The sequence below is a fragment of the Schistocerca cancellata genome, chromosome 3, assembly GCF_023864275.1.
Source record: "Schistocerca cancellata isolate TAMUIC-IGC-003103 chromosome 3, iqSchCanc2.1, whole genome shotgun sequence".
NCBI lineage: Eukaryota > Metazoa > Arthropoda > Insecta > Orthoptera > Acrididae > Schistocerca > Schistocerca cancellata.
Window position 1 is genome coordinate 871,005,252 of NC_064628.1, and position 15,043 is coordinate 871,020,294.

The window sequence follows — 15,043 nt, forward strand, 5'->3', positions numbered from 1 at the left end:
AGAAATTGCAACCGGATCAATACAAAATTCACAATTCCGATTTCTGTCCACAGGAGTACCGTTTCGAAGATAATGTACTTTGGCTCTTCCCTGGGGGCCCAGTGATAACTCCGATGCACCTTAGCAGGTTTACTGCTACCCTTCGACCATCACATTGACGATGAAACACAGATATTGCATCCGGTTTCAATACAAAATACGTAATGCCGATTTATATCGACGAGAGTAACGTTTCGGGGAGTCTGTTTTTTGGCTCTTCCCTGGGGGCTCATTTTTAGACTCCGATGCATTACGGCAGGTTTACTGTTACCCTTAGACCATCACATTGACGATGAAACACATAAATTGCATCCTGTTTCATTACAAAATTCGCAATGCAGATTTATATTGACGAGAGTAACGTTTCGGGGAGTTTGTTTTTTGGCTCTTCCCTAGGGCTCAGTGTGACACTCCGATGCACTACAGCAGGATTTCTGTTACTCTTCGACCATCACATTGACGTAGAAACACAGAAATTACATCCGGTTTCCATATAAAATTCGCAATGCCGATTAATATTGACGAGAGTAACGTTTCAGGAAGTCTGTTTTTCGGCTCTTCCCTGGGGGCTCAGTGTGAGACTAAGATGCACCACAACAGGTTTACTATTACCCTTCGACCATCACATTGACGATGAAAGACTGAAATTGTATTAGGTTTCAATACAAAATTCGCAATGCCGATTTATATTGACTAGAGTAACGTTTCGGGGAGTCTGTTTCTTTTTCTCTTCCCTGGAGACTCAGTGTGAGACTCTGATGCACCACAGCAGGTTTACTGTTATCTTTCGACCATCTCATTGACGATTAAACACAGAAATATCATCCGGTTTCAATACAAAATTCGCAATGCCGATTTATATTGACGAGAGTAACGTTTTGGGGAGTCTGTTTTTTAGCTCTTCCCTGGGGTCTCTGTGTGAGACTCCGATGCACCACAGCAGTTTTACTAATACCCTTCGACCATCACATTGACGATGAAACACAGAAATTGCATCCGGATCAATACAAAATTCACATTGCCGAATTCTGTCCACAGGAGTACCGATTCGAAGAGAATGTACTTTGGCTCTTCCCTGGGGGCACAGTGTTAGACTCCGATGCACCACAGCAAGTTTACTGTTACCCTTCGACAATGACATTGACGATGAAACACAGAAATTGCATCCGGTTTCAATACAAAATTCGCAATGCCGATTTATATTGACGAGAGTAACGTTTCAGGGAATCTGTTTTACGGCTCTTCCCTGGGGGCTCAGTGTGAGACTCCCATGCACCACAGCAGGTTTACTGTTACCCTTCGACCATCACATTGACGATGAAATACAGAAATTGCATCCGGTTTCAATAGAAAATTCGCAATCCCGATTTATATTGACGAGAGTAACGTTTCGGGGAGCCTGATATTTGGCTCTTCCCTGGGGGCCCAGTGTTAGACTACCATGCACCTAGGCAGGTTTACTGTTACCGTTCGACCATCACACTGACGATGAAACACAGTAATTGCATTAGGTTTCAATACAAAATTCGCAATGCCGATTTATATTGACGAGAGTAACGTTTCAGGGAGTCTGTTCCTCGGCTCTCCCTGGGGGCTCAGTGTGAGACTCTGATGCACCACAGCAGGTTTATTGTGACCCTTCGACCATCACATTGACGATGAAACACAGAAATCGCATCCGGTTTCAATACAAAATTCGCAATGCTGATTTACATTGACGAGAGTAACGTTTCGGGGAGCCTGATATTTGGCTCTTCCCTGGGGGCCCAGTGTTAGACTACCATGCACCTAGGCAGGTTTACTGTTACCGTTCGACCATCACACTGACGATGAAACACAGTAATTGCATTAGGTTTCAATACAAAATTCGCAATGCTGATTTATATAGACGAGAGTAATGTTTCAGGTTGTCTGTTTTTCGGCACTTCCTTGGGGGCTCAGTGTGAGACTCCGATGCACAACAGCAGGTTCGCTGTTACCCTTAGACCATCACATTGACGATGAAACACAGAAATTGCATTAGGTTTCAATACAAAATTCGCAATGCCGATTTATATTGACGAGAGTAACGTTTCAGGGAGTCTGTTTTTCGGCTCTTCCCTGGGGGAACAGTCTGAGACTCCGACGCACGACAGCAAGTTTGCTGTTACCCTTCGACCATCACATTGACGATGAAACACAGAAATTGCATCCGGTTTCAATACAAAATCCGTAATGCCGATTTATATTGACGAGAGTAACGTTTCCGGGAGTCTGTTTTTTGGCTCTTCCCTTGGGGCTCAGTGTGAGACTCCGATGCACCACAGCAGGTTTTCTGTGACCCTTCGACCATCACATTGACGATGAAACACAGAATTTGCATCCAGTTTCAATACAAAATTCTCAATCCCGATTTATATTGACGAGAGTAACGTTACGGGGAATCTGTTTTTTGGCTCTTCCCTGGGGGCTCAGTGTTAGTCTCTGATGCACCACAACAGTTTCACTGTTACCCTTCGACCATGACATTGACGATGAAACACAGAAATTGCAACCGGATCAATACAAAATTCACAATGCCGATTTCTGTCCACAGGAGTACCGATTCGATGAGTATGTACTTTGGCTCTTCCCTGGGGGCCCAGTGTTAGACTCCGATGCACCACAGCAGGTTTACTGTTACCCTTCGACCATCACATCGACGATGAAACACAGATATTGCATCCGGTTTCAATACAAAATTCGCAATGCCGATTTACATTGACGAGAGTAACGTTTCGGGAAGCCTGTTATTTGGTTCTTCCCTGGGGGCTCAGTGTGAGACTCCGATGCACCACAGCAGGTTTACTGTGACCCTTCGACCATCACATTGACGATGAAACACAGAAATTGCATCCGGATCAGTACAAAATTCACAATGCCGATTTCTGTCCACAGGAGTACCGATTCGAGGAGAATGTACTTTGGCTCTTCCCTGGGGGGCCCAGTGTTAGACTCCAATGCACCACAGCAGGTTTACTGTTACCCTTCGACAATGACATTGATGATGAAACACAGAAATTCAGTCCGGTTTCAGTACAAATTTCGCAATGCTGATTTATATTGACGAGAGTAACGTTTCAGGGAGTCTGTTTATCGGCTCTTCCCTGGGGGCTCAGTGTGAGACTCTGATGCACCACAGCTGGTTCGCTGTTACCCTTCGACCATCACATTGAAGATGAAACAGAGAAATTGCATTAGGTTTCAATACAAAATTCGCAATGCCGATTTATATTGACGAGAGTAACGTTTCAGGGAGTCTGTTTTTCGGTTTTTCCCTGGGGGCTCAGTGTGAGACTCCGATGCACCACAGCAAGTTTGCTGTTACCCTTCGACCATCTCATTGACAATGAAACACATAAATTGCATCCGGATAAATACAAAATTCACAATTCCGATTTCTGTCCACAGGAGTACCGATTCGATGATTATGTACTTTGGCTCATCCCTGGGGCCCAGTGTTAGACTCCGATGCATTACAGCAGGTTTACTGTTACCATTCGACCATGACATTGACGATGAAACACAGAAAGTGCATCCGGTTTCAATACAAAATTCGCAATGCTGATTTACATTGACGAGAGTAACGTTTCATGGAGCCTGATATTTGGCTCTTCCCTGGGGGCCCAGTGTTAGATTCCGATGCACCTAGGCAGCTTTACTGTTACCCTTAGACCATCACACTGACGATGAAACACAGAAATTGCATTAGGTTTCAATACAAAATTCGCAATGCCGATTTATATTGACGCGAGTAACGTTTCAGGGAGTCTGTTTTTCGGCTCTTCTCTGGGGGCTCAGTGTGAGACTCCAATGCACCACAGCAGGTTTACTGTGATACTTCGACCATCATATTGACGATGAAACACAGAAATTGCATCCGGTTTCAATACAAAATTCGCAATGCTCATTTATATTGACGAGAGTAATGTATAAGGGAGTCTGTTTTTCGGCTCTTCCTTGGGGGCTCAGTGTGAGACTCCGATGCACAACAGCAAATTCGCTTTTACCCTTCGACCATCACATTGACGATGAAACACAGAAATTGCATCCGGTTTCAATATATAATTCGCAATGCCGATTTATATTGACGAGAGTAAGGTTTCAGGGAGTCTGTTTTTCGGCTCTTCCCTGGGGGCACAGTCTGAGACTCCGATGCACCACAGCAAGTTTGCTGTTACCCTTCGACCATCACATTGACGATGAAACACATAAATTGCATCCGGTTTCAATACAAAATTCGCAATGCCGATTTATATTGACGAGAGTAACGTTTCGGCGACTCTGTTTTTTCGGCTCTTCCCTGAGGGCTCAGTGTGAGACTCCGATGCACCACAGCAAGTTTACTGTTACCCTTCGACCATCACATTGACAATGAAACACAGAAATTTTATTCTGTTTCAATACAAAATTCGCAATGCCGATTTATATTGACGAGAGTAACGTTTCGGGGAGTCTGTATTTTGGCTCTTATCTGGGGGCTCAGTATGAGGCCCAGATGCACCACGGCAGGTTTACTGTTACCCTTCGACCATCACATTGATGATGAAACACTGAAATTGCACCTGATTTCAATACAAAATTCGCAATGCCGTTTTATATTGACGAGAGTAACGTTTCGGGGAGTCTGTTTTTTGGCTCTTCCCTGGGGGCTCAGTGTGAGACTCCGATGCACCACAGCATGTTTACTGTTACCTTTCGACCATGACATCGACGATGAAACACAGAAATTGCATCCGGTACATTACAAAATTCACAATGCCGATTGATATTGACGAGAGTAACGTTTCGGGGAGTCTGATTTTCTATTCTTCGCTGGGGGCTCAGTGTGAGACTCCGATGCACCGCAGCAGCTTTACTGTTACCCTTCGACCATCACATTAACGATTGAACGCACAAATTGCATCCGATTTCAATACAAAATTCGCAATGCCGGTTTATATTGACGAGAGTAACGTTTCGGTGAGTCTGTTTTTTGGCTCTTCCCTGGGGGCTCAGTGTGAGATTCCGATGCACCACAGCATGTTTACTGTTACCTTTCGACCATGACATTGACGATGAAACACAGAAATTGCATCCGGATCAATACCAAATTCACAATGCTGATTTCTGTCCACAGGAGTACCGTTTCGAAGAGTATGTACTTTGGCTCTTCCCTGGGGGCCCAGTGTTAGACTCCGATGCACCATAGCAGGTTTACTGTTACCCTTCGACCATCACATTGACGACGAAACACAAAAATTACATCCGGTTTCATTACAAAATTCACAATGCCGGTTGATATTAACGAGAGTAACGTTTTGGGGAGTCTGATTTTCTGTTCTTCGCTGGGGGCTCAGTGTGAGACTCCGATGCACCGCAGCAGCTTTACTGTTACCCTTCGGCCACCACATTGACGATGAAACACAGAAACTGCATCCGGTTTCAATTCAAAATTCGCAATGCCGATTTATATTGACGAGAGTAAAGTTTCGGCGACTTTGTTTTTTCGGCTCTTATCTGAGGGCTTAGTGTGGGACTCCGATGCACCACAGCAAGTTTACTGTTACCCGTCGACCATCACATTGACAATTAAACACAGAAATTGCATCCTGTTTCAATACAAAATTCGCAATGCCGATTTATATTGACGAGAGTAACGTTTCGGGGAGTCTGTTTTTTGGCTCTTATCTGGGGGCTCAGTATGAGACTCAGATGCACCACAGCAGGTTTACTGCTACCCTTCGACCATCACATTGACGATGAAACACAGAAACTGCATCCGGTTTCAATACAAAATTCGGAATGCCGATTTATATTTACGAGAGTAACGTTTAGGGGAGTCTGTTTTTCTGCTCTTCTCTGTGGGCTCAGTGTGAGACTCCGATGCACCACAGCAGGTTTACTGATACCTTTCGACCATCGCATTGACGCTGATACACAGAAATTGCATCCGGTTTCAATACAAAATTAGCAATATCGATTAATATTGACGAGAGTAACGTATCGGGGAGTCTGTTTTCGGCTCTTCCCTGGGGGCTCAGTGAGTTACTCCGATGCACCACAGAAGGTTTACTGTTACCCCTCGACCATGACATTGACGATGAAACACAGAAATTGCAACCGGATCAATACAAATTTCACAATGCCGATTTCTGTCCACACGAGTACCGTGCGAAGAGTATGTACTTTGGCTCTTCCGTGGTGGCCCAGTGTTAGTCTCCGATGCAACAGGGCAGGTTTACTGTTACCCTTAGACCATCACATTGACGATGAAACACAGAAATTGCATCCGGTTTCAATACAAAATTCGCAATCCCAATTTATATTGACGAGAGTAACGTTTCGGGGAGTCTGTTTTTTGCCTCCTCTCTGGGTGCTCAGTGTTAGACTCCGATGCATTACGGCAGGTTTACTGTTACTCTTCGACCATAACATAGACGATGAAACACAGATATTGCATCCGGTTTCAATACGAAACTCGCAGTGCTGATTTATATTGACGAGAGTTTCGTTTGGGGAGTCTGTTTTGTGGCTCCTCCCTGGCGGCTCAGTGTGAGACTCCGATGCACCACAGCAAGTTTACTGTGACCCTTCGACCATCACATTGACGATAAAACACAGAAATTTCATCGGGTTTCAATAGAAAATTCGCAATCCCGATTTATATTGACGAGAGTAATGTTTCGTGGAGTCTCTTTTTTTGGCTCTTTCCTGGGGCTCAGTGTGAGATTCCGATGCACCACAGCTGATTTACTGTTACCCTTCGACCATACCATTGACGATGAAACACAGAAATAGCAACCGGATCAATACAAAATTCACAATGCCGATTTCTGTCCACAGGAGTACCGTTTCGAAGATTATGTACATTGGATGTTCACTGGGGGCCAGTGTTACACTCCGATGCACTGCAGCAGGTTTACTGTTACCCTTAGACCATCACATTGACGATGAAACACAGATATTGCATCCGGTTTGAATTCAAAATTCGCAATGCCGATTTTTATTGACGAGAATAACGTTTCGGGGAGCCTGTCTTTTGGCTCTACCCTGGGGGCTCAGTGTGAGACTCCGATGCACCACAGCAAGTTTACTGTTACCCTTCGACCATCACATTGACGATGAAACACAGAAATTGCATCCGGTTTCAATACAAAATTCGCAATCCCAATTTATATTGACGAGAGTAACGTTTCGGGGAGTCTGTTTTTTGCCTCCTCTCTGGGTGCTCAGTGTTAGACTCCGATGCATTACGGCAGGTTTACTGTTACTCTTCGACCATAACATAGACGATGAAACACAGATATTGCATACGGTTTCAATACGAAACTCGCAGTGCTGATTTATATTGACGAGAGTTTCGTTTGGGGAGTGTGTTTTGTGGCTCCTCCCTGGCGGCTCAGTGTGAGACTCCGATGCACCACAGCAAGTTTACTGTGACCCTTCGACCATCACATTGACGATAAAACACAGAAATTTCATCGGGTTTCAATAGAAAATTCGCAATCCCGATTTATATTGACGAGAGTAATGTTTCGTGGAGTCTCTTTTTTTGGCTCTTTCCTGGGGCTCAGTGTGAGACTCCGATGCACCACAGCTGATTTACTGTTACCCTTCGACCATACCATTGACGATGAAACACAGAAATAGCAACCGGATCAATACAAAATTCACAATGCCGATTTCTGTCCACAGGAGTACCGTTTCGAAGATTATGTACATTGGATGTTCACTGGGGGCCAGTGTTACACTCCGATGCACTGCAGCAGGTTTACTGTTACCCTTAGACCATCACATTGACGATGAAACACAGATATTGCATCCGGTTTGAATTCAAAATTCGCAATGCCGATTTATATTGACGAGAATAACGTTTCGGGGAGCCTGTCTTTTGGCTCTTCCCTGGGGGCTCAGTGTGAGACTCCGATGCACCACAGCAAGTTTACTGTTACCCTTCGACCATCACATTGACGATGAAACACAGAAATTGCATCCTGTTTCAATACAAAATTCGCAATGCCGATTTATATTGATGAGAGTAAGTTTCGGGGAGTCTGTAATTTGGCTATTCCCTGGGGGCTCAGTGTGAGACTCCGATGCACCACAGCAAGTTTACTGTTACCCTTCGACCATCACATTGACGATGAAACACAGAAATTGCATCCTGTTTCAATACAAAATTCGCAATGCCGATTTATATTGATGAGAGTAAGTTTCGGGGAGTCTGTAATTTGGCTATTCCCTGGGGTCTCAGTGTGAGACTCCGATGCACCACAGCAGGTTTACTGTTGCCCTTCGACCATCACATTGACGAAGATACACAAAAATTGCATCCGGTTTCAATACTAAATTCGCAATGCCGATTAATATTGACGAGAGTAACGTTTCGGGGAGTCTGTTTTTCTGCTCTTCCCTGGGGGCTCAGTGTGAGACTCCGATGCATCACAGCAGGTTTACTGTTACATTTCTACCATCACATTGACGATGATACACAGAAATTGTATCCGGTTTCAATACAAAATTTGCAATATCGATTACTATTGACGAGAGTAACGTTTCGGGGAGTCTGTTTTTCGGATCTTGGCTGGGGGCTCAGTGTGAGGCTCCGATGCACCACAACAGTTTTACTGTTACCCTTCGACCATGACATTGACGATGAAACACAGAAATTGCAACCGGGTCAAAACAAAATTCACAATGCCGATTTCTGTCCACAAGAGTACTGTTTCGTAGAGTATGTACTTTGCCTCTACCCTGGGGGCTCAGTGTGAGACTCCGATGCACCACAGCTGGTTTACCGTTACCTTTCGACCATGACATTGACGATGAAACACAGAAATTGCATCCGGATCAATACAAAATTCGCAATGCCGATTTATAATGACGAGAGTAACGTTCCTGGGAGCCTGTATTTCGGCTCTTCCCTGGGCGCCCAGTGTTAGATTCCGATGCACCACAGCAGGTTTACTGTTACACTTCGACAATGACATTGACGATGAAACACAGAAATTGCATCCGGTTTCAAAACAAAATTCGCAATGCCGATTTGTATTGACGAGAGTAACGTTTCGGGGAGTCTGTTTTTTAGCTCTTCCTGGGGGCTCAGTGTGAGACTCCGATGCACCACAGCAGGTTTACTGATACCCTTCGACCATCACATTGACGATGAAACACAGAAATTGCATCCGGTTTCAATACAAAATTCGCAATGCCGATTCATATTGACGAGAGTAACCTTTCGGGGAGACTCTATTTTTGGCTCTTCCCTGTGGCTCAGTGTGAGACTCCGATGCACCACAGCAGGTTTACTGTTACCCTTCGACCATCAAATTGACGATAAAACACAGAAATTTCATCGGGTTTCAATAGAAAATTCGCAATCCCGATTTATATTGACGAGAGTAACGTTTCGTGGAGTCTCTTTTTTTGGCTCTTTCCTGGGGGCTCAGTGTGAGACTCTGATGAACCACAGCAGGTTTACTGTTACCCTTCGACCATCACATTGACGATGAAACACAGATATTGCATCCGGTTTCAATACAAATTTCGTAATACCGATTTATATTGACGAGAGTAACGTTTCCGGGAGTCTGTTTTTTGGCTCTTCCCTGGGTGCTCAGTGTTAGACTCCGATGCAATACGGCAGGTTTACTGTTACCCTTCGACCATCACATTGACGATGAAACACAGAAATTGCATCCGGTTTCAATACAAAATTCGCAATTCCGATTTATATTGACGAGAGTAAGATGTCGGGAAGTCTGTTTTACGGCTCTTCCCTGGGGGCTCAGTGTGAGACTCCGATGCACCGCAGGAGGTTAACTGTTACCCTTCGACCGTCACATTGACGATGAAACACAGAAATTCCACCCGGTTTCAATACAACATTCGCAATGCCGATGTGTATTGACGAGAGTAACGTTTCGGGGAACCTATTTTTCGGCTCTCCCCTGGTGCCGCAGTGTGAGACTCCGATGCACCACAGCAGGTTTACTGTTACCCTTCGACCATCACATTGACGATGAAACACAAAAATTGCATCCGGTTTCAATACAAAATTCGCAATTCCGATTTACATTGACGAGAGTATCGTTTCGGGGAGTCTGTTTATCGGCTCTTCCCTGGGGGCTCAGTGTGAGTCTCCGATGCACCACAGCATGCTTACTGTTACCCTTCGACCATCACGTTGACGATGTAACACAGAAATAGCATCCGGTTTCAATACGAAGTACGCAATGTTGATTTATATTGCGAGAGTAACGTTTCTGGGAGTCTGTTTTCTGGCTCTTCCCTGGGGGCTCAGTGTGAGACTCCGATGCACCACAGCAGCTTTACTGTTACCCTTCGACCATCACATTGACGATGATACACAAAAATTGCATCCGGTTTCAATACAAAATTCGCAATGCCGATTAATATTGTCGAGAGTAACGTTTCGGGGAGTCTGTTCTTCTGCTCTTCCCTGGGGGCTCAGTGTGAGACTCCGATGCATCACAGCAGGTTTACTGTTACACTTCTACCATCACATTGACGATGATACACAGAAATTGCATCCGGTTTCAATACAAAATTCACAATGCCGACTTATATTGACGAGACTAACGTTTCGGGGAGTCAGTTTTTTAGATCTTCCCTGGGGGCTCAGTGTGAGACTCCGATGCACCACAGCAGGTTTACTGTTACCCTTCGACCATCACATTGACGATTAAACACAGAAATTCCATACGGTTTCAATACAACATTCGCAATGCCGATTTATATTGACGAGAGTAACGTTTCGGGGAGCCTGTTTTTCGGCTCTTCCCTGGTGGCTCAGTGTGAGACTCCGATGCACCACAGCAGGTTTCCTGTTACCCTTCGACCATCACATTGACGGTGAAACACTGAAATTGCATCCGGGTTCAATACAAAAATTGCAATGCCGATTTATATTGACGAGAGTAACGTTTCGGGGAGTCATTTTTTTGCTCTTCCCTGGGGGGTCAGTGTGAGACTCCGATGCACCACAGCAGGTTTACTGTTACCTTTCGAACAGGACATTGACGATGAAACACAGAAATTGCATCCGGATCAATAGAAAATTCACAATGCCGATTTATATCGACTAGAGTAACGTTTTTGGGAGCCTGTTTTTCGGCTCTCCCCTGGGGGCTCAGTGTGAGACTCCGTTGCACCACAGCAGGTTTGCTGTTACCCTTCGACCATCACATTGACGATGAAAGACAAAAATTGCATCCGGTTTCAATACAAATTTTGTAATGCCGATTTATATTGACGAGAGTAACGTTTCGGAGAGCCTGTTTTTGGCTTTTCCCTGGGGGCTTAGTGTTAGACCCCGATGCGTTACGACAGGTTTGCTGTTACCCATCGACCATCACATTGACGATGAAACACAGAAATTGCATCCGGTTTCAATACAAAATTCGCAATGCTGATTTATATTGACGAGAGTAACGTTTCTAGGTGCCTGTTTTTCGGCTCTTCCCTGGGGGCTCATTGTGAGACTACGATGCACCACAGCAGGTTTACTGTGAATCGTCGACCATCAGATTGACGATGAAACACAGCAATTGCACCCGGTTTCAATAGAAAATTCGCAATGCCGATTCATACTGACGAGAGTAACGTTTCGGGGAGTCTGTTTTTTGGGTTTTTCCTGGGGGCTCAGTGTGAGACTCCGATGCACCACAGCAGGTTTACTGTTACCCTTCGACAATCACATTGACGATGAAACACAGAAATTGCATCCGGTTTCAATACAAAATTTGCAATGCCGATTTATATTGACGAGAGTAACATTTCGGGGCGTCTGTTTTTCGGCTCTTCCCTGGGGGCTCAGTGTGAGACTCCGATGCACCACAGCAGGTTTACTGTTACCCTTCGACCATCACATTGACGAAGAAACACAGAAATAGCATTAAGTTTCAATACAAAATTCGCAATGCCGATTTATATTGACGAGAGTAAGGTTTCGGGTAGTCTGTGCTTCGGTTCTTTCGTGGGGGCTCAGTGTGAGACTCCGATGCACCACAACAGGTTTACTGTTACCCTTCGAGCATCACATTGACGATGAAACACTGAAATTGCGTCCTGTTTCAATACAAAATTCGCAATGCCAATTTATATTGACGAGAGTAACGTTTCGGGGAGTCTTTCTTTTTGCTCTTCCCTGGGGCTCAGTTTGTGACTCCAATGCACCACAGCAGGTTTACTGTCACCATTCGACAATCACATTGACGATGAAACACAGAAATTGCATCCGGTTTCAATACAAAATTCGCAATGCTGATTTATATTGACGAGAGTAAAGTTTCTGGGAGCCTGTTCTTCGGCTCTTCCCTGCGGGCACAGTGTGAGACTCCGTTGCACCACAGCAGGTTTGCTGTTACCCTTCGACCATCAAATTGACGATGAAACACAGATATTGCATCCGGTTTCAATACAAAATTTGCAATGCCGATTTATATTGACGAGAGTAACGTTTCGGGGAGTCTGTTTTTAGGCTCTTCATTGGGGGCTCAGTGTTAGACCCCGTCGCAATACGACAGGTTTGCTGTTACCCATCGACCATCACATTGACGATGAAACACAGAAATTGCATCCGGTTTCAATACAAAATTCGCAATGCTGATTTATATTGACGAGAGTAACGTTTCTGGGAGCCTGTTATTCGGCTCTTCCCTGGGGGCTCAGTGTGAGACTACGATGCACCACAGCAGGTTTACTGTGAATCTTCGACCATCAGATTGACGATGAAACACAGAAATTGCATCCGGATTTAATACAAAATTCGCAATGCCGATTTATATTGACGAGAGTAACGTTTCGGGGAGTCTGTTTTTGGCTCTTCCCTGGGGGCTCAGTGTGTGACTCCGATGCACGACAGCAGGTTTACTGTTACCCTTCGACAATCACATTGACGATGAAACACAGAAATTGCATCCGGTTTCAATACAAAATTCGCAATGCCGATTTATATTGACGACAGTAACATTTCGGGGAGTCTGTTTTTCGGCTCTTCCCTGGGGGCTCAGTGTGAGACTCCGATGCACCACAGCTGGTTTATTGTTACCCTTCGACCATCACATTGACGATGAAACACAGAAATTGCCTCCGGTTTCAATACAAAATTCGCAATTCCGATATATATTGAAGAGAGTAACGTTTCGGGGAGCCTGTGATTCGGCTCTTTCGTGGGGGCTCAGTGTGAGACTCCGATGCACCACAGCAGGTTTACTGTTACCCTTCGAGCATCACAATGACGATGAAACACTGAAATTGCGTCCTGTTTCAATACAAAATTCGCAATGCCGATTTATATTGACGAGAGTAACGTTTCGGGGAGTCTTTCTTTTTGCTCTTCCCTGGGGCTCAGTGTGAGACTCCTATGCACCACAGTAGGTTTACTGTTACCCTTCGACCATCACATTGACGATGAAACACAGAAATTGCATCCGGTTTCAATACAAAATTCGCAATGCCGATTTATATTGACGAGAGTAACGTTTCGTGGAGTCTGTTTTTTGGCTCTTCCCTGGGGGCTTAGTGTGAGTCTCCGATGCTCCACAGCAAGTTTACTGTTACCCTTCTACCATCACATTGACGATGAAACACAGAAATTGCATCCGGTTTCAATACAAAATTCGCAATGCTGATTTATATTGACGAGAGTAAAGTTTCTGGGAGCCTGTTCTTCGGCTCTTCCCTGCGGGCACTGTGTGAGACTCCGTTGCACCACAGCAGGTTTACTGTTACCCTTCGACCATCACATTGACGAAGAAACACAGAAATAGCATTAAGTTTCAATACAAAATTCGCAATGCCGATTTATATTGATGAGAGTAACATTTCGGGGAGTCTGTTTTTCGACTCTTTCCTGGAAGCTCAGTGTGAGACTCCGATGCACCACAGCAGGTTTACTGTTACCCTTCGACCATCACATTGACGAAGAAACACAGAAATAGCATTAAGTTTCAATACAAAATTCGCAATGCCGATTTATATTGACGAGAGTAACGTTTCGGGGAGTCTCTTTTTCGACTCTTTCCTGGAAGCTCAGTGTGAGACTCCGATGCACCACAGTAGGTTTACTGTTACCCTTCGACCATCACATTGACGATGAAACACAGAAATTGCCTCCGGTTTCAATACAAAATTCGCAATTCCGATTTATATTGAAGAGAGTAACGTTTCGGGGAGTCTGTTTTTCGGCTCGTTCCTGGGGGCTCAGTGTGAGACTCCGATGCACCACAGCAGGTTTACTGTTACCCTTCGAGCATCACATTGACGATGAAACACTGAAATTGCGTCCTGTTTCAATACAAAATTTGCAATGCCGATTTATATTGACGAGAGTAACGTTTCGGGGAGTCTTTCTTTTTGCTCTTCCCTGGGGCTCAGTGTGAGACTCCTATGCACCACTGCAGGTTTACTGTTACCCTTCGACCATCACATTGACGATGAAACACAGAAATAACATCCGGTTTCAATACAAAATTCGCAATGCCGATTTATATTGACGAGAGTAACGTTTCGTGGAGTCTGTTTTTTGGCTCTACCCTGGGGGCCTAGTGTGAGACTCCGATGCTCCACAGCAAGTTTACTGTTACCCTTCTACCATCGCATTGACGATGAAACACAGAAATTGCATCCGGTTTCAAAACAAAATTTGCAATGCCGATTTATATTGACGAGAGTAACGAACCGGGGAGTCTGTTTTTTGGCTCTTCCCTAGGTGCTCAGTGTTAGACTCCGATGCAATACGGCAGGTTTACTGTTACGCTTCGACCATCATACTGACGATGAAACACAGAAATTGCATCCGGTTTCAATACGAGATTCGCAATGCTAATTTATATTGACGAGAGTTTCGTTTCGGAGAGTCTGTTCTTTGGCTCTTCCCTGGGGGCTCAGTGTGAGACTCCGATGCACCACAGCAGGTTTACTGTTACCATTCGACCATCACATTGACGATGAAACACAGAAATTCCATCCGGTTTCAATA